Source organism: Lissotriton vulgaris, chromosome 3_1 (assembly GCF_964263255.1).
Source record: "Lissotriton vulgaris chromosome 3_1, aLisVul1.2, whole genome shotgun sequence".
NCBI classification, from domain to species: domain Eukaryota; kingdom Metazoa; phylum Chordata; class Amphibia; order Caudata; family Salamandridae; genus Lissotriton; species Lissotriton vulgaris.
The window spans coordinates 33,956,218-33,976,986 of record NC_141689.1 but is presented as its reverse complement, the minus strand read 5'-3'; the positions used below and the strand labels follow the sequence as shown (position 1 = coordinate 33,976,986).

Genomic DNA, 20,769 nt, shown 5'->3' with positions numbered 1-20,769 from the left:
GGGTCAGGAGATACTTATATATATCTGGAGGAGACTTCTGAGGGGCCATCTCCCATCCTTCCTTGACCAGGCTGAGGGGACCCCGGACGGGGTGTCCGTACAGGAGCTCAAATGGGCTGAAGCCTAGGGATTTCTGGGGGACTTCTCGATAGGCGAACAGGAGGCACGGGAGCAGCACGTCCCATTGGCGACGTAGGGGTTCTTCTAGGCCCATGATCATTCCCTTGAGAGTGCGGTTAAACCGCTCGACCAGTCCATTTCTTGCCGGTGATAGGGGGTCGTGAATTTGTAGGTGACCCCGCACTGTTGCCAGAGAGACCTCATGTACTTCGAGATATAGTTTGTGCCCCTGTCGCTGACGACTTCCCGGGGGAAGCCCACCCGAGAGAAGATCCCCATCAGGGCTCGGCCTACCACGGGCGCTGTCACGGTCCGAAGAGGGATGGCCTCGGGATAGCGGGTGGCGTAGTCCACCAGGACCAGGATGAACCGGTGCCCTTGTGCCGTTCGGGGTCCAGGGGCCCCACAATGTCTATTCCCACCCGTTTGAACGGAGTGGTGACGACGGGAAAGGGTTGCAAGGGTGCTTTGGTCTTTCGGACGCTCTTCCCGCTGGCCTGGCAGGTGGGGCAGGTTCGGCAGTGGTTGGAGACATCATTTCGCATTTTGGGCCAGTAGAAGTGGGTCACCAGGCGGCTGTACGTTTTGTCTTGCCCCAGGTGTCCGGCGAGAGGCACATCGTGTGCCAAGCTCAAGAGGAAGTCTCTGAAGCGGAGGGGTACCACCAGCACCCGACTGGCCCCCAGCTCAGCAATCCTTTGCTCACTGTAGAGCAGGTCATTGTCCCAATAAATCCAGTGGGCCCCCGGGGTGTCTCCTGCGCTCTGGGCGAGGGCTTGCTGCCGGAGTCCCTCGAGGGAGGGACATGTCCTCTGCTCTTGTCGGAATTGTTCCTGGGTGGGGCCACCCTCTTGACCCCACTGGGCCAGTTCGGGAAGGTCCCGGAGCCGATCGAGCCCTTCTTCGTTTTGTTCTGGAGGACTGGCTTCTAGGGTGGTTCCCTCGGGGACGATCGGGGGAGGAGGCTCTGGCCATTCGGGTTCTTCGGGACTGGGGATGGCGCGGGCGGCCATGGACCGAGTCGTTACGCAGGCCCATTCAGGGAGGCCCAACATCCCCAGGTGCTCTCTTCTTTCGACGGCTGCCCAGGGGGAACTTTTTAGGTCGTTCCCCAGGAGGCAGTCCACGGGTGCATCATCGCGGACAGTTACTTTCAGCATTCCGGACACTCCTCCCCACTCGAAGGGGACGCAGGCCATCCGACACAGGCTTTCTGAGTTGTCGGCCGACCGTATGGGGCAAAGGATGTTTGGCAAGATCTGGTCCGGGGTCACCAGATGACAGCGGACTGCGGTCACACTGGCCCCGGTGTCGCGGAGGGCTTCAGCCCGGCGCCCATTAATGTTGACCCACTGGCTGTATTTCTGCGTGTTGGCGGGCAGGGGGGCCCGCGGAATCATGTCTCTTTCCCCTAGGCAGACCAGGGACGTGGCGGCTGGTTCCCACTCGGGCTGGTCGGGCTCGTACTCCTCAGGGTCTTCTGGGGTTTGCTCTTCCCTCAGGGCGGTGGCAGCGACCTGGCAGGGCATAGGGTTCTGGTTCTTCGGGCAGTTGGGATCATTGGCGTAGTGACCGGGTCGCTGGCATCGGTGGCAAGTAACGTTGGCCCGGAAACCTGGACGCATCGGGAGGTTTCCCCTGCCGGCCGGGGGCGGGGCATTGCTGGCGGGAGCCACCGGGACGGCGTCTCTGCCCCGACCCTGGCCTCCTCCTCCCCCTCGGGGGCGATGGGGTCCTTGGGCGGCTCTGTTCTGGTTGCTGGGCCCGTTTCGGGCAACTCGGGTGCTTTCCCATCGGTCAGCTTCGGCGGCGAGTTGCCGAGGTTCAGTCAGTTTACTGTCGAGGAGGTGCTGCCTGAGCTCGACGAAGCAGTTGTTAGAAAGGTGCTCCCACACAATAAGGTCGAAGAGTTGCTCGTAAGTGGTCACTTTGCTGCCCTTGATCCACCCCTCGAAGGCTCGGCTAAAGAAGTTCACGTACTCCACCCAGGTTGTACCCGGGATCCGCTTGCAGTCGCGGAACCGCTGGCGGTACATCTCGGGCGTGAGTCCGTATCGAGTGAGGAGGGCGGCCTTCATGTGGTCGTAGGACATCATCTGATGGTCCGGGAGTTGCAGCAGGGCGTCTCGCCCTTCGTTGACAAACCTCCCCCATAACCCGGCTCCCCAGTCGCTCCGGGGAATCCGGTGGGAGGTCATGGCAACCTCGTAGGCTTTGAACCATTGCTGGATATCATCGTTCCGGTAATACTCTCTGACGGCATCCTTGGGGATGTGGACCTTGGGGTCTGTAGTGGCAGGAGTGTTCGGGCGCTCGGGGACCCCGAGATCGTTGTTCTGTTTCCGAATCTCTAGTTCTTTTAGGTTGCGCTCATGTTCATAGGCTAGCTTTTTCTCTTCTAACTCTCTCTGTCTTTGTTTCTCTCGGAGCCGCAAGTGTTCCAACGTTATTTTTTGTTCCGCCAATTTGAGTTCTCCATCTAAACGAAGTCGAGCCAGTTCCAATTCATGGAGCCTGCTTTTTTCCCGTTCTCGGACCTCCTCTGGGGAGAGACCCGATCTTCTTTCTTCCGTCGGTGTGGTGCTTGTTTCGGGTGTCTCGAGGCTTTGGTTTTGGGGTACGGCCGTACCCGTCTTCGCCCAAGATTCCAGGGCGTTTTTGAAGTCCTCTTTCGTGCTCAGTCCTGTGGTAGCAATGCCTAGTTCTATGCAGAATTGTTTCAGTTCTCTGTGGTTGTATTCTTCTAGTTTTTCCATCTGGAATTTTTCCGTGGTTCCGCTCTCTTTCGTTGACATTGTGGTTGTGTCGTGGGTTGAGTTACTCTCTGTACGATTATGCGTTGGTTCGGATCGCGCCGCTGGCCACCAATGTTAGACGGGGACCCGGAGGGTCGGCCGAGTACAGGGGGAGAGGCCTCCGGTGAGGGCCGTCTCCGGCGATCGTACAGACAAGTAACTTCCCCCCCACAAATGGACACCACACAAGGATGAGAATTACACACTTTTATATAAGGTTCTTGAGGCAAGGTTATCAACGATACAGTGGGGGCAGGACACGAGGATCCTCCCAATTCTAGTCTCTGTAGGGGAAGGGGTAGCGGGACAGTCTTGGTACCGGTCTGGTACAGGGGCGGCAAGAAGGAGCTCACAATCCTCGAGCTTAGGGGTCTGCAAGGTCGTGCCGCGGCAACGCCAGCAGGCTAGGATGATAGTTCTCGGCAAGGAGGGCTGCGGCAGCGCCAGCAGGCTAGGATGATAGTTCTCGGCAAGGAGGGCCGCGGCAGCGCCAGCAGGCCAGGACGAATGCTTTACAATGAGGAGGGCCGCGGCAGCGCCAGCAGGCCAAGGCGATGGTTCACAAGGATGGGCCGCGGCAGCGCCAGCAGGCCAAGACGAAGGTGCACGTTGCAGAGGGCCGCGGCAGCGCCAGCAGGCTTCAGAGATGGGTTCACAAGGCAGGGCTGCGGCAGCGCCAGCAGTCCGTCAAGGATGAGTTCTTCTCAGTGTCTCTCGACTCCAGGATACAACTGCCTTCCTGCTCTGGGGCTGCCCCAGTTATAGGTCTGGTCTCCTTTGATGTCCGGACCCTCGCCTCTTGGAGGTCAGGAGGTCCGGGATGAGGGAGTCCAGACACCCAGCAGGGGGGTGGAGCCAGGGCCCGGGGAGGCCGGGGGCGATCGACACCTGGCGGGGGAGAGCCATCGACACTCCTTCTCCCATTGACCTGCCAAGTGGTCTCTTCACCTCCTGGGTGGATGGTGGTGCCTCGATGTCGGGGCCTGGCCAGGCCCAGGGTTGGGGTTGAGCCGAGGCCACGCGGCCTCGTGATGCAGTGTCCAAAGATGGCGGCTGGGCCGGGGCAATGGTGCTGACGGGGGCCCAGGCCAGCCGATACTGGGGTGTTCGGGAGCTGGAGTCCCGTTGGGGACGGGTTGCGGGTTGCCTCGGTGGGTTTCCGGGATGGTTCTTTCTGGGGATCCCGGGAGAGCCGGTGTCCAGGCCCTATCATGCGGGGAGGGAGCGGGCCTTCCACGAGGCCTGTCCAACAGTTGGTGTTTTAGAATGAGCTATTTTGCCTGTTCTTTAAATGAGGTGAAATGCTGCAGAACCTGAGATGGTACATTTCAAAGCATCCAAATGATGTGATGGGTGGGTTGTGTGTCGGAATATAGCACACAGAAATATCGGCTGATGCAAACATTGTGTCCTAAATATTGTTTAGAATTTTCTTTACAAACATATTGTCCCAGTGGATGTAGACTTTATTATTTATATTTGAAAAATTGTTTTTTATGTATTTTATAGACAATATTAGCCCATGATATTCAGGTCATACGAAATCCTCACAATGATATTTTGGTAGCACAAGCACCGGAACAACAAGAGGGGGGATTAGCAGCGACTCAGTGGGAATCGCCGGCTGCCTGAGCAAAGCTGAAGTGACAATGACCGCTCTTCTTCACTGTGGAGAGATCTATAGATGGGCATCTATTGGGGACTATTTGCAGTATTAGGGCCAAAACAACTGGAGCCCCAAACCTTCTGCAATGGAAATGGGAGAAGGAGCAGCCTGACGTCAGTACATTGCCACCAACAAAGAATATACCATCACTGATATCAACTGGCTGCCTGGTCCATTCCCCTAGCTCTCCCTTGGCTACTCAGAATTATCACCCCTTTCTGGTCAGTTTTTGAGCTATTATCTAAAGTAGCGTCTCCTGCAGCCCCAAGGGGGTGCACACCCTAGGTGGTGCGCACCCAATCTGGTGCACACCCAAGGGGGTGCACACCCTAGGTGGTGCACATAACATTCTTTTGACTCCAGAGATGCCAGCAACTTCCACCAGACCGCAGCAATCGGAAAATGTGTCTAAAGCCAACTAATCAATCAATCAATCAATCAATCAGGATTTATAAAGTGCAGCAAACCACCCGTGAGGGTCTCAAGGCGCTGGAGTCGCGAGCTGCTTTGAGGTGATCAGTTTATTTGAACAGCCGCGTCTTGAGTTCTTTCCCCAATTCCCGGAGCGATGAGGAGGTCCTCAGGTGCAGAGGAAGGTCGTTCCAAGCTTTGGCCGCCAGGGGTGAGAAGGAGCGCCCTACAATGGATTTAGGGGTTGAGAAGTGGTTGTGGGTGGGAAGGGGCATCAGTTCCAAGTGATCCCAAATGGAAAATGTGGCAGTGCTAATTTCTAACTATAACATACCAGTCGCCTTTCCAGAGTGGTGGAGAAAGGTGAGCGTGGCCTCCGAAACACCTCTTAGCAATCCCACTGTGTGGGATTTACTGAAGGTAAGAGGAGGAGTAGTTAGCCCCCAACGTCAACCTTGGGGGCCAACTTACCCTTTTATTACCACCAGTAAGTCCCACACAGCAGGATTGCTAACTACTTATATCAGGCCCCACCCCCTCCCTGCACCTCTGTACAAACGGGCCCCTCAGCATGTTGTAAGTTGGGGGATTAAGTCCCCTCAAATCCTCAGTGTCCCTGGGGGCCGCTAGCCCACCAGGTACCTCCAGTAAGCACCACAGGCCTGCGTGGCAGAGAGGTGGTCCAAGGCCACACCCCTTTTTACACCTCTCGGCAACGCAGCTCTGTGGCGCTCACTGGAGGTACCTGTTGGGCAAGTTGGCCCCCAGGGACCCTCAGGATTCGAGGGGACTTAATCCCCCAACTTACAACACGCCACGGAATGGGTTTGCACACTTGTCACATCAGGCCCCGCTCCCCTCCCTGCACCACTGTGCAAACTCACCGTGTGGCACATTTTAAGTTGGGGGATAAATTCCCCTTCTATCCTGAGGGTCCCTGGGGGCCAACAAGCCCGCCAGGTACCTCCAGTTTGTGCCCCAGGACTGCGTTGCAGAGAGGTGGTCCGAGGCCCCGGCCCTTTTTATGTATTATGGACATCCCATGCCCCGCTCTTGCTCCATTCTTCCCATGATGTGTTTCCCTCAACATGTTGAGAGGCCAATGAGCTCAGAGGCCTCTCCCTCTTCTGCACCTTTCTCTGGGTGACCCTAAAGGGAGCCCTCAGCACCACTGCTCCTTCATGCTGAAACCAGACGACAGAGATTGTGTATTGACTAGTCTGGTAGAAATATTCACAAGACACGAACCGCCTGAACCCAATCCCTGAACTGCTGTGGAATACACAAACTGTACACTTGGTATAGGTGTGGGGCAGAGACCCCTTTCTATGTGCCAAGACTTGCCGTAGAGCATTCATGAGGGCCCAAGAAAGACTTCGGTGCTTCGGTGACCGCAGCTCCTCTTTACCAGGTTTAGGAAAAGGAACCTGGAAGTTCTGCATCCTGAGCTGCATTGAAGGAAGGAACCAACTGGCTGCTGAGGATGGGTGCTTGAGGTACCTCTGCATGAAGGATGAACTACCCAAAAAAGGAAGGATATGAAGAGCTGGGCAGCAAAACCCAAGGTGGGCCTTCTCTAGCCCGGGGCAAGATCTGCACCTCCAAGCCGTGCAGCGAAGCCGTGTGACCCTCGCCAACCCACTGAATCAGTGCTTGAATTTGTGGCCCTTGTACTCCCCCCTAGTTGTCCACAGAGCCTTGGAGAAAGTGACTGGAGATGGGTAAAATCAGAATTGTAGAGAAGCGCAGTGATGACTTGGTACAACCGCGATTAGTGGTTCATGTTCGACCACATGAACCAGCGCCTGCCATGACATGGCGTTGCAATGAGTCTCAGTCGCAATCAGAGGTTCATCACGTCAACATCTCGGCTGTGCCTCAGGCTGGAGGATTGAAGCCTAAGGTCCAGGGAAGACCCAAGGAGACCTGCCTTTCTCCAGGAGGCATGAGTAGGGTGTCCACGGCTATCTGTGCCAGCTCTGCCACCCTCAGCGGTCCTGGAGGATCACAGTAGTGTGACACTGCATTGCTAAAGGGCGCTTGAGGCGACCACCAGGCCAGGGCAGGGACGAGCACTGCCTCTCCATCACAGAACCTTCTCTCGTGCACCCACAGTCCACACCTGAGTCCAGGTGAGCCTACAACGCACCGCAGGGAGTGCCGCTCATCGACCTCGCAGAGATACCAAAGGGAACCTAGAACTGTGGAGGAAAAGAGAACTTGTGCCAACACAGGAGTAGAGACAAACTATACTAGAAGTGCCCTGGGTGGCATCACTGCTGAGCACACAGCCACTGGCCGGGGGGAGTGGGAGGAAGATATCCCTTCTGACCCCTGTGGGCTCCTGCAGGTGTCTTTGCTCCTTGATTGTGTTGGGTGGGGGAGGGGCTGGGAATAGTTTTAGACCAGCATTAACATTTCAGGGCTCAGCAGGTGCATTCTTTTTGCTGGCTTTACTCCCTGTGTAGTGTTTAGTTGTCTTTCCTGGTTGAAGTGTTTTTCTTCTTGATTAGGAGCACTGATTGGCAATGATCGATGGATTGGGATGCGATGTTTCATTGATTTTTCTTTCGACCCCCTCCCCCTCCCTGATCAAGCCTTGGAGTGTTTGCCCTTGCTGCCCTGAAGGTCAAGTGCGAAAGGGAGTTTCTGGTGCTCACTTTGGGGTCAGTAGTAAGGTAACCCCCCGCCCGCCCCCAGAGGTAAAAGGCTCCCATTGTTACAAGTGGGGTCCAGTATCCCCTGACTACCCCGAGCTCCTGACAGGGTTCCCACAGGAAGTCCACGCATGGCTCTGCAGGGGGCAGCTCTGGGAGGACGACTCTGGGATTAATTATTAACCCACAGTGCCGGCTCATAATCTTTGAACACTCCGTGCTGGAGCTAATTAAATGACCCAGAAGCGTGTTTTGTTTTCTGTTGCTTCTCGTCTGCAGTGTGCACGTCACAACATGTCATGTGCTGCCCTGCACCGGCAGGAGACGGGGCTCAGCCTCACGCATGTGTGGGGGGGACTCTGCAGTGTGCACGTTACAACATGTCATGTGCTGCCCTGGACCGGCAGGAGGCGGGGCTCAGCCTTTAGCCTCAAGCATGCGGGGGCGGGGGGGGGGAGGCTCTGCAGTGTGCACGTCACAACATGTCATGTGCTGCCCTGGACCGGCAGGAGGCGGGGCTCAGCCTTCAGCCCCACGCATGTGTGGGGGGACTCTGCAGTGTGCACGTCCCAACATGTCATGTGCTGCCCTGCACCGGCAGGAGGCGGGGCTCAGCCTTCAGCCCCACGCATGTGTGGGGGGACTCTGCAGTGTGCACGTCACAACATGTCATGTGCTGCCCTGGACCGGCAGGAGGCGGGGCTCAGCCTTCAGCCCCACGCATGTGTGGGGGGACTCTGCAGTGTGCACGTCACAACATGTCATGTGCTGCCCTGGACCGGCAGGAGGCGGGGCTCAGCCTTTAGCCTCAAGCATGCGGGGGCGGGGGGGGGAGGCTCTGCAGTGTGCACGTCACAACATGTCATGTGCTCCCCTGCACCGGCAGGAGGCGGGGCTCAGCCTTCAGCCTCAAGCATGTGTGTGGAGGGGGACTCTGCAGTGTGCACGTCCCAACATGTCATGTGCTGCCCTGGACCGGCAGGAGGCGGGGCTCAGCCTTCAGCCTCAAGCATGTGTGGGGGGACTCTGCAGTGTGCACGTCACAACATGTCATGTGCTGCCCTGGACCGGCAGGAGGCGGGGCTCAGCCTTTAGCCTCAAGCATGTGTGGGGGGACTCTGCAGTGTGCACGTCACAACATGTCATGTGCTGCCCTGGACCGGCAGGAGGCGGGGCTCAGCCTTTAGCCTCAAGCATGCGGGGGCGGGGGGGGGGAGGCTCTGCAGTGTGCACGTCACAACATGTCATGTGCTCCCCTGCACCGGCAGGAGGCGGGGCTCAGCCTTCAGCCTCACGCATGTGTGTGGAGGGGGACTCTGCAGTGTGCACGTCCCAACATGTCATGTGCTGCCCTGGACCGGCAGGAGGCGGGGCTCAGCCTTCAGCCTCAAGCATGTGTGGGGGGACTCTGCAGTGTGCACGTCACAACATGTCATGTGCTGCCCTGGACCGGCAGGAGGCGGGGCTCAGCCTTCAGCCTCAAGCATGTGTGGGGGGGGGGGACTCTGCAGTGTGCACGTCACAACATGTCATGTGCTCCCCTGCACCGGCAGGAGGCGGGGCTCAGCCTTCAGCCTCACGCATGTGTGTGTGGGGGGGACTCTGCAGTGTGCACGTCACAACATGTCATGTGCTGCCCTGGACCGGCAGGAGGCGGGGCTCAGCCTTCAGCCTCAAGCATGTGTGGGGGGACTCTGCAGTGTGCACGTCACAACATGTCATGTGCTGCCCTGGACCGGCAGGAGGCGGGGCTCAGCCTTCAGCCTCAAGCATGTGTGGGGGGGGGGACTCTGCAGTGTGCACGTCACAACATGTCATGTGCTCCCCTGCACCGGCAGGAGGCGGGGCTCAGCCTTCAGCCTCACGCATGTGTGTGTGGGGGGGACTCTGCAGTGTGCACGTCACAACATGTCATGTGCTGCCCTGGACCTGCAGGAGGTGGGGCTCAGCCTTCAGCCTCAAGCATGTGTGGGGGGGGGGACTCTGCAGTGTGCACGTCACAACATGTCATGTGCTGCCCTGGACCGGCAGGAGGCGGGGCTCAGCCTTCAGCCTCAAGCATGTGTGGGGGGACTCTGCAGTCTGCACGTCACAACATGTCATGTGCTGCCCTGGACCTGCAGGAGGTGGGGCTCAGCCTTCAGCCTCAAGCATGTGTGGGGGGACTCTGCAGTGTGCACGTCACAACATGTCATGTGCTGCCCTGGACCGGCAGGAGGCGGGGCTCAGCCTTCAGCCTCAAGCATGTGTGGGGGGGGGGACTCTGCAGTGTGCACGTCACAACATGTCATGTGCTCCCCTGCACCGGCAGGAGGCGGGGCTCAGCCTTCAGCCTCACGCATGTGTGTGTGGGGGGGACTCTGCAGTGTGCACGTCACAACATGTCATGTGCTGCCCTGGACCTGCAGGAGGTGGGGCTCAGCCTTCAGCCTCAAGCATGTGTGGGGGGACTCTGCAGTGTGCACGTAACAACATGTCATGTGCTGCCCTGGACCGGCAGGAGGCGGGGCTCAGCCTTCAGCCTCAAGCATGCGGGGGCGGGGGGGGGAGGCTCTGCAGTGTGCACGTCACAACATGTCATGTGCTCCCCTGCACCGGCAGGAGGCGGGGCTCAGCCTTCAGCCTCACGCATGTGTGTGGAGGGGGACTCTGCAGTGTGCACGTCCCAACATGTCATGTGCTGCCCTGGACCGGCAGGAGGCGGGGCTCAGCCTTCAGCCTCAAGCATGTGTGGGGGGACTCTGCAGTGTGCACGTCACAACATGTCATGTGCTGCCCTGGACCGGCAGGAGGCGGGGCTCAGCCTTTAGCCTCAAGCATGTGTGGGGGGACTCTGCAGTGTGCACGTCACAACATGTCATGTGCTGCCCTGGACCGGCAGGAGGCGGGGCTCAGCCTTTAGCCTCAAGCATGCGGGGGCGGGGGGGGGGAGGCTCTGCAGTGTGCACGTCACAACATGTCATGTGCTCCCCTGCACCGGCAGGAGGCGGGGCTCAGCCTTCAGCCTCACGCATGTGTGTGGAGGGGGACTCTGCAGTGTGCACGTCCCAACATGTCATGTGCTGCCCTGGACCGGCAGGAGGCGGGGCTCAGCCTTCAGCCTCAAGCATGTGTGGGGGGACTCTGCAGTGTGCACGTCACAACATGTCATGTGCTGCCCTGGACCGGCAGGAGGCGGGGCTCAGCCTTCAGCCTCAAGCATGTGTGGGGGGGGGGACTCTGCAGTGTGCACGTCACAACATGTCATGTGCTCCCCTGCACCGGCAGGAGGCGGGGCTCAGCCTTCAGCCTCACGCATGTGTGTGTGGGGGGGACTCTGCAGTGTGCACGTCACAACATGTCATGTGCTGCCCTGGACCTGCAGGAGGTGGGGCTCAGCCTTCAGCCTCAAGCATGTGTGGGGGGACTCTGCAGTGTGCACGTAACAACATGTCATGTGCTCCCCTGCACCGGCAGGAGGCGGGGCTCAGCCTTCAGCTCCACGCATGTCTGGGGGGGACTCTGCCGTGTGCACGTCACAACATGTCATGTGCTGCCCTGGACCGGCAGGAGGCGGGGCTCAGCCTTCAGCCTCACGCATGTGTGTAGGGGGGGGACTCTGCAGTGTGCACGTCACAACATGTCATGTGCTGCCCTGGACCTGCAGGAGGTGGGGCTCAGCCTTCAGCCTCAAGCATGTGTGGGGGGACTCAGCAGTGTGCACGTCACAACATGTCATGTGCTGCCCTGGACCTGCAGGAGGTGGGGCTCAGCCTTCAGCCTCAAGCATGTGTGGGGGGACTCTGCAGTGTGCACGTCACAACATGTCATGTGCTGCCCTGGACCTGCAGGAGGTGGGGCTCAGCCTTCAGCCTCAAGCATGTGTGGGGGGACTCTGCAGTGTGCACGTAACAACATGTCATGTGCTCCCCTGCACCGGCAGGAGGCGGGGCTCAGCCTTCAGCTCCACGCATGTGTGGGGGGGACTCTGCAGTGTGCACGTCACAACATGTCATGTGCTGCCCTGGACCGGCAGGAGGCGGGGCTCAGCCTTCAGCCTCAAGCATGTGTGGGGGGGGGGACTCTGCAGTGTGCACGTCACAACATGTAATGTGCTGCCCTGGACCGGCAGGAGGCGGGGCTCAGCCTTCAGCCTCAAGCATGTGTGGGGGGGGGGACTCTGCAGTGTGCACGTCACAACATGTCATGGTGCTCCCCTGCACCGGCAGGAGGCGGGGCTCAGCCTTCAGCCTCAAGCATGTGTGGGGGGACTCTGCAGTGTGCACGTCACAACATGTCATGTGCTGCCCTGGACCGGCAGGAGGCGGGGCTCAGCCTTTAGCCTCAAGCATGCGGGGGCGGGGGGGGGGAGGCTCTGCAGTGTGCACGTCACAACATGTCATGTGCTCCCCTGCACCGGCAGGAGGCGGGGCTCAGCCTTCAGCCTCACGCATGTGTGTGGAGGGGGACTCTGCAGTGTGCACGTCCCAACATGTCATGTGCTGCCCTGGACCGGCAGGAGGCGGGGCTCAGCCTTCAGCCTCAAGCATGTGTGGGGGGACTCTGCAGTGTGCACGTCACAACATGTCATGTGCTGCCCTGGACCGGCAGGAGGCGGGGCTCAGCCTTCAGCCTCAAGCATGTGTGGGGGGGGGGACTCTGCAGTGTGCACGTCACAACATGTCATGTGCTCCCCTGCACCGGCAGGAGGCGGGGCTCAGCCTTCAGCCTCACGCATGTGTGGGGGGACTCTGCAGTGTGCACGTCACAACATGTCATGTGCTGCCCTGGACCGGCAGGAGGCGGGGCTCAGCCTTTAGCCTCAAGCATGCGGGGGCGGGGGGGGGGAGGCTCTGCAGTGTGCACGTCACAACATGTCATGGTGCTCCCCTGGACCGGCAGGAGGCGGGGCTCAGCCTTCAGCCTCAAGCATGTGTGGGGGGACTCTGCAGTGTGCACGTCACAACATGTCATGTGCTGCCCTGGACCGGCAGGAGGCGGGGCTCAGCCTTTAGCCTCAAGCATGCGGGGGCGGGGGGGGGGGCTCTGCAGTGTGCACGTCACAACATGTCATGTGCTGCCCTGGACCGGCAGGAGGCGGGGCTCAGCCTTTAGCCTCAAGCATGCGGGGGCGGGGGGGGGGGAGGCTCTGCAGTGTGCACGTCACAACATGTCATGGTGCTCCCCTGCACCGGCAGGAGGCGGGGCTCAGCCTTCAGCCCCACGCAGTGTGTGGGGGACTCTGCAGTGTGGCAACGTCACAACATGTCATGTGCTGCCCTGGACCGGCAGGAGGCGGGGCTCAGCCTTTAGCCTCAAGCATGCGGGGGCGGGGGGGGGGGAGGCTCTGCAGTGTGCACGTCACAACATGTCATGGTGCTCCCCTGCACCGGCAGGAGGCGGGGCTCAGCCTCAGCCCCACACATGTGTGGGGGACTCTGCAGTGTGCACGTCACAACATGTCATGTGCTGCCCTGGACCGGCAGGAGGCGGGGCTCAGCCTTTAGCCTCAAGCATGCGGGGGCGGGGGGGGAGGCTCTGCAGTGTGCACGTCACAACATGTCATGTGCTGCCCTGGACCGGCAGGAGGCGGGGCTCAGCCTTCAGCCTCAAGCATGTGTGGGGGACTCTGCAGTGTGCACGTCACAACATGTCATGTGCTGCCCTGGACCGGCAGGAGGGCGGGGCTCAGCCTTTAGCCTCAAGCATGCGGGGGCGGGGGGGGGGGAGGCCCTCTGTGTGCACGTCACAACATGTCATGTGCTGCCCTGGACCGGCAGGAGGCGGGGCTCAGCCTTCAGCCTCAAGCATGTGTGGGGGGACTCTGCAGTGTGCACGTCACAACATGTCATGTGCTCCCCTGCACCGGCAGGAGGCGGGGCTCAGCCTTCAGCCTCAAGCATGTGTGTGGGGGGGGGACTCTGCAGTGTGCACGTCACAACATGTCATGTGCTGCCCTGGACCGGCAGGAGGCGGGGCTCAGCCTTTAGCCTCAAGCATGCGGGGGCGGGGGGGGGGGAGGCTCTGCAGTGTGCACGTCACAACATGTCATGGTGCTCCCCTGCACCGGCAGGAGGCGGGGCTCAGCCTTCAGCCCCACGCATGTGTGGGGGGACTCTGCAGTCTGCACGTCACAACATGTCATGTGCTCCCCTGCACCAGCAGGAGGCGGGGCTCAGCCTTCAGCCTCACGCATGTGTGTGGGGGGGGGACTCTGCAGTGTGCACGTCACAACATGTCATGTGCTGCCCTGGACCGGCAGGAGGCGGGGCTCAGCCTTCAGCCTCAAGCATGTGTGGGGGGACTCTGCAGTGTGCACGTCACAACATGTCATGTGCTCCCCTGCACCGGCAGGAGGCGGGGCTCAGCCTTCAGCCTCACGCATGTGTGTGGGGGGGGGACTCTGCAGTCTGCACGTCACAACATGTCATGTGCTGCCCTGGACCTGCAGGAGGCGGGGCTCAGCCTTCAGCCTCAAGCATGTGTGGGGGGGGGGACTCTGCAGTCTGCACGTCACAACATGTCATGTGCTCCCCTGCACCAGCAGGAGGCGGGGCTCAGCCTTCAGCCTCAAGCATGTGTGGGGGGGGGGGACTCTGCAGTGTGCACGTAACAACATGTCATGTGCTGCCCTGGACCGGCAGGAGGCGGGGCTCAGCCTTCAGCCTCAAGCATGTGTGGGGGGACTCTGCAGTGTGCACGTCACAACATGTCATGTGCTCCCCTGCACCGGCAGGAGGCGGGGCTCAGCCTTCAGCCTCACGCATGTGTGTGGGGGGGGACTCTGCAGTGTGCACGTCACAACATGTCATGTGCTGCCCTGGACCTGCAGGAGGCGGGGCTCAGCCTTCAGCCTCACGCATGTGTGTGGGGGGGGACTCTGCAGTGTGCACATCACAACATGTCATGTGCTGCCCTGCACCGGCAGGAGGCGGGGCTCAGCCTTCAGCCTCACGCATGTGTGGGGGGGACTCTGCAGTGTGCACATCACAACATGTCATGTGCTGCCCTGGACCTGCAGGAGGTGGGGCTCAGCCTTCAGCCTCCAGCCTCACGCATGTGTGTGGGGGGGTGACTCTGCAGTGTGCACGTCACAACATGTCATGTGCTGCCCTGGACCGACAGGAGGCGGGGCTCAGCCTTCAGCCTCAAGCATGTGTGGGGGGACTCTGCAGTGTGCACGTCACAACATGTCATGTGCTGCCCTGGACCGGCAGGAGGCGGGGCTCAGCCTTCAGCCTCAAGCATGTGTGGGGGGACTCTGCAGTGTGCACGTCACAACATGTCATGTGCTGCCCTGGACTGGCAGGAGGCGGGGCTCAGCCTCACGCATGTGTGTGTGGGGGGGGACTCTGCAGTGTGCACGTCACAACATGTCATGTGCTGCCCTGGACCGGCAGGAGGTGGGGCTCAGCCTTCAGCCTCAAGCATGTGTGGGGGGGGACTCTGCAGTTTGCACGTCACAACATGTCATGTGCTGCCCTGGACCGGCAGGAGGCGGGGCTCAGCCTTCAGCCTCAAGCATGTGTGGGGGGACTCTGCAGTCTGCACGTCACAACATGTCATGTGCTGCCCTGCACCGGCAGGAGGCGGGGCTCAGCCTTCAGCCTCACGCATGTGTGGGGGGACTCTGCAGTGTGCACGTCACAACATGTCATGTGCTCCCCTGCACCGGCAGGAGGCGGGGCTCAGCCTTCAGCCTCACGCATGTGTGTGGGGGGGGGGGACTCTGCAGTGTGCACATCACAACATGTCATGTGCTCCCCTGGACCGGCAGGAGGCGGGGCTCAGCCTTCAGCCTCAAGCATGTGTGGGGGGACTCTGCAGTGTGCACGTTACAACATGTCATGTGCTCCCCTGCACCGGCAGGAGGCGGGGCTCAGCCTTCAGCCTCAAGCATGTGTGGGGGGACTCTGCAGTGTGCACGTTACAACATGTCATGTGCTGCCCTGGACCTGCAGGAGGTAGGGCTCAGCCTTCAGCCTCAAGCATGTGTGGGGGGGGGACTCTGCAGTGTGCACGTAACAACATGTCATGTGCTGCCCTGGACCGGCAGGAGGCGGGGCTCAGCCTTCAGCCTCAAGCATGTGTGGGGGACTCTGCAGTCTGCACGTCACAACATGTCATGTGCTGCCCTGGACCGGCAGAAGGCGGGGCTCAGCCTTCAGCCTCACGCATGTGTGTGGGGGGGGACTCTGCAGTGTGCATGTCACAACATGTAATGTGCTGCCCTGGACCGGCAGGAGGCGGGGCTCAGCCTTCAGCCTCACGCATGTGTGGGGGGGGGGACTCTGCAGTGTGCACGTCACAACATGTCATGTGCTGCCCTGGACCGGCAGGAGGCGGGGCTCAGCCTTCAGCCTCAAGCATGTGTGGGGGGGGGGGACTCTGCAGTCTGCACGTCACAACATGTAATGTGCTGCCCTGGACCGGCAGGAGGCGGGGCTCAGCCTTCAGCCTCACGCATGTGTGGGGGGGGGGACTCTGCAGTGTGCACGTCACAACATGTCATGTGCTGCCCTGCACCAGCAGGAGGCGGGGCTCAGCCTTCAGCCTCACGCATGTGTGGGGGGACTCTGCAGTGTGCACGTCACAACATGTCATGTGCTCCCCTGCACCGGCAGGAGGCGGGGCTCAGCCTTCAGCCTCACGCATGTGTGTGGGGGGGGACTCTGCAGTGTGCACGTCACAACATGTCATGTGCTCCCCTGCACCGGCAGGAGGCGGGGCTCAGCCTTCAGCCTCAAGCATGTGTGGGGGGACTCTGCAGTGTGCACGTCACAACATGTCATGTGCTGCCCTGCACCGGCAGGAGGCGGGGCTCAGCCTTCAGCCTCAAGCATGTGTGGGGGGACTCTGCAGTCTGCACGTCACAACATGTCATGTGCTGCCCTGGACCTGCAGGAGGTGGGGCTCAGCCTTCAGCCTCAAGCATGTGTGGGGGGACTCTGCAGTGTGCACGTCACAACATGTCATGTGCTGCCCTGGACCGGCAGGAGGCGGGGCTCAGCCTTCAGCCTCAAGCATGTGTGGGGGGGGGGACTCTGCAGTGTGCACGTAACAACATGTCATGTGCTGCCCTGGACCGGCAGGAGGCGGGGCTCAGCCTTCAGCCTCAAGCATGTGTGGGGGGACTCTGCAGTCTGCACGTCACAACATGTCATGTGCTGCCCTGGACCGGCAGAAGGCGGGGCTCAGCCTTCAGCCTCTAGCATGTGTGGGGGGACTCTGCAGTGTGCACGTCACAACATGTCATGTGCTCCCCTGCACCGGCAGGAGGCAGGGCTCAGCCTTCAGCCTCACGCATGTGTGTGGGGGGACTCTGCAGTGTGCACGTCACAACATGTCATGTGCTGCCCTGGACCTGCAGGAGGTGGGGCTCAGCCTTCAGCCTCAAGCATGTGTGGGGGGACTCTGCAGTGTGCACGTAACAACATGTCATGTGCTCCCCTGCACCGGCAGGAGGCGGGGCTCAGCCTTCAGCTCCACGCATGTGTGGGGGGGACTCTGCCGTGTGCACGTCACAACATGTCATGTGCTGCCCTGGACCGGCAGGAGGCGGGGCTCAGCCTTCAGCCTCACGCATGTGTGTAGGGGGGGGACTCTGCAGTGTGCACGTCACAACATGTCATGTGCTCCCCTGCACCGGCAGGAGGCGGGGCTCAGCCTTCAGCCTCCAGCCTCACGCATGTGTGTGGGGGGGTGACTCTGCAGTGTGCACGTCACAACATGCCATGTGCTCCTCTGCACCGGCAGGAGGCGGGGCTCAGCCTTCAGCCTCACGCATGTGTGTGGGGGGGACTCTGCAGTGGGCTAGGGAAGCATCCCAGCCCTCTCCGGACAGTGCATGCAGCCCTGGGCGCGCCTCCTGTCCTAAGGACACTCGGCCATATTCATGAAAGGGTTGCGTCACTTTTGCACCAAACAGCAGGGTGCACGCACGACACATCCCTTCAATGCGACTTACCTTCCGTGGCCCCGAGTAGCTGCATGAAGCCAAAGTAACGCAGCACAAATCCCTGCGTTGAATTGCTCTGCTCCAGGGAGGCGTTCCAAGGGTGGAGTGTGGGCGTTCCAAGGGTGGAGTGTGGCGTTCCAAAGGTGGAGTGTGGGCGTTCCAAGGGTGGAGTGTGGCGTTCCAAGGGTGGAGTGTGGGTGTTCCAAGGGTGGAGTGCGAGGTTCCAAGGGTGGAGTGTGGGCGTTCCAAGGGTGGAGTGTGGCGTTCCAAGGGTGGAGTGTGGGCGTTCCAAGGGTGGAGTGTGGGCGTTCCAAGGGTGGAGTGTGGGCGTTCCAAGGGTGGAGTGTGGGCGTTCCAAGGGTGGAGTGTGGGTGTTCCAAGGGTGGAGTGTGGCTGTTCTGAGGGCGGAGTGCGGGCGGGATTCCAAGGGTGGAGTGCGGTGTTCCAAGGGTGGAGTGTGGGTGTTCCAAGGGCGGAGTGTGGCGTTCCAAGGGTGGAGTGTGGCGTTCCAAGGGTGGAGTGTGGGTGTTCCAAGGGCGGAGTGTGGCATTCCAAGGGTGGAGTGTGGGTGTTCCAAGGGTGGAGTGTGGCTGTTCTAAGGGCGGAGTGCGGGGTTCCAAGGGTGGAGTGTGGTGTTCCAAGGGTGGAGTGTGGGTGTTCCAAGGGCGGAGTGCGGGGTTCCAAGGGTGGAGTGCGGGTGTTCAAAGGGCAGAGTGTGGGTGTTCTAAGGGTGGAGTGTGGGTGTTCTAAGGGTGGAGTGTGGGCGTTCCAAGGGCAGAGTGCGGGTGTTCCAAGGGTGCAGTGTGGGTGTTCCAAGGGCGGAGTGTGGGTGTTCCAAGGGCGGAGTGCGGGGTTCCAAGGGTGGAGTGCGGTGTTCCAAGGATGGAGTGTGGCTGTTCCAAGGGTGGAGTGTGGGGTTCCAAGGGTGGAGTGTGGGTGTTCCAAGGGTGGAGTGTGGGTGTTCCAAGGGTGGAGTGTGGGTGTTCCAAGGGCGGAGTGCGGGGTTCCAAGGGTGGAGTGCGGTGTTCCAAGGGTGGAGTGTGGGTGTTCCAAGGGTGGAGTGTGGCGTTCCAAGGGTGGAGTGTGGGTGTTCCAAGGGTGGAGTGTGGGTGTTCCAAGGGTGGAGTGTGGCGTTCCAAGGGTGGAGTGTGGGTGTTCCAAGGGTGGAGTGCGGGGTTCCAAGGGTGGAGTGCGGTGTTCCAAGGGTGGAGTGTGGGCGTTCCAAGGGTGGAGTGTGGCGTTCCAAGGGTGGAGTGCGGTGTTCCAAGGGTGGAGTGTGGGGTTTCCAAGGGCGGAGTGCGGGGTTCCAAGGGTGGAGTGCGGGTGTTCCAAGGGCAGAGTGTGGGTGTTCTAAGGGTGGAGTGTGGGTGTTCTAAGGGTGGAGTGTGGGCGTTCCAAGGGCAGAGTGCGGGTGTTCCAAGGGTGCAGTGTGGGTGTTCAAAGGGCGGAGTGTGGGTGTTCCAAGGGCGGAGTGCGGGGTTCCAAGGGTGGAGTGCGGTGTTCCAAGGGTGGAGTGTGGGTGTTCCAAGGGTGGAGTATGGCGTTCCAAGGGTGGAGTGTGGGTGTTCCAAGGGTGGAGTGTGGGTGTTCCAAGGGCGGAGTGCGGGGTTCCAAGGGTGGAGTGAGGTGTTCCAAGGGTTTAGTGTGGGTGTTCCAAGGGTGGGTGGAGTATGGTGTTTCAAGGGTGGAGTGTGGGTGTTCCAAGGGTGGAGTGTGGGTGTTCCAAGTGTGGAGTGTGGCGTTCCAAGGGTGGAGTGTGGGTGTTCCAAGGGTGGAGTGCGGGGTTCCAAGGGTGGAGTGCGGTGTTCCAAGGGTGCAGTGTGGCGTTCCAAGGGTGGAGTGTGGCGTTCCAAGGGTGGAGTATGGGTGTTCCAAGGGTGGAGTGTGGGCGTTCCAAGGGCGGAGTGTGGCGTTCCAAGGGTGGAGTGTGGCGTTCCAAGGGTGGAGTGTGGGTGTTCCAAGGGCGGAGTGTGGCGTTCTAAGGGTGGAGTGTGGGCGTTCCAAGGGTGGAGTGTGGGTGTTCCAAGGGTGGAGTGCGGGGTTCCAAGGGTGGAGTGCGGTGTTCCAAGGGTGGAGTGTGGGCGTTCCAAGGGTGGAGTGTGGGTGTTCCAAGGGTGGAGTGTGGGCGTTCCAAGGGCGGAGTGTGGCGTTCCAAGGGCGGAGTGCGGGGTTCCAAGGGTGGAGTGCGGTGTTCCAAGGGTGGAGTGTGGGTGTTTCCAAGGGTGGAGTGTGGCGTTCCAAGGGTGGAGTGTGGGTGTTTCCAAGGGTGGAGTGTGGGTGTTCCAAGGGTGGAGTGTGGCGTTCCAAGGGTGGAGTGTGGGGTTCCAAGGGTGGAGTGCGGTGTTCAAAAGGTGGAGTGTGGGCGTTCCAAGGGTGGAGTGTGGCGTTCCAAGGGTGGAGTGCGGTGTTCCAAGGGTGGAGTGTGGGTGTTCCAAGGGCAGAGTGCGGGGTTCCAAGGGTGGAGTGCGGGTGTTCCAAGGGCAGAGTGTGGGTGTTCTAAGGGTGTAGTGTGGGTGTTCTAAGGGTGGAGTGTGGGCGTTCCAAGGGCAGAGTGCGGGTGTTTCAAGGGTGCAGTGTGGGTGTTCCAAGGGCGGAGTGTGGGTGTTCCAAGGGTGGAGTGTGGGCGTTCCAAGGGCGGAGTGTGGCGTTCCAAAGGGTGGAGTGTGGCGTTCCAAGGGTGGAGTGTGGGTGTTCCAAGGGCGGAGTCTGGCGTTCTAAGGGTGGAGTGTGGGCATTCCAAGGGTGGAGTGTGGGTGTTCCAAGGGTGGAATGCGGGGTTCCAAGGGTGGAGTGCGGTGTTCCAAGGGTGGAGTGTGGGGCGTTCCAAGGGTGGAGTGTGGCGTTCCAAGGGTGGAGTGTGGGTGTTCCAAGGGTGGAGTGTGGGCGTTCCAAGGGCGGAGTGTGGCGTTCCAAGGGTGGAGTGTGGGTGTTCCAAGGGTGGAGTGTGGGCGTTCCAAGGGCGGAGAGTGGCGTTCCAAGGGTGGAGTGTGGGTGTTCCAAGGGTGGAGTGTGGGTGTTCCAAGGGTGGAGTGTGGGCGTTCCAAGGGTGGAGTGTGGCGTTCCAAGGGTGGAGTGTGGGCGTTCCAAGGGTGGAGTGCGGTGTTCAAAAGGTGGAGTGTGGGCGTTCCAAGGGTGGAGTGTGGCGTTCCAAGGGTGGAGTGCGGTGTTCCAAGGGTGGAGTGT

General features: G+C 60.6%; 1 protein-coding gene across 1 annotated transcript in view; it reads right to left on the bottom strand.

Annotated features, from left to right (window-relative positions):
• Nucleotides 1-20,769, bottom strand: part of NPR2 (natriuretic peptide receptor 2) — a 469,654-nt gene that overhangs the window by 15,379 nt on the left and 433,506 nt on the right. The gene's annotated exons all lie outside the window — the stretch shown is intronic.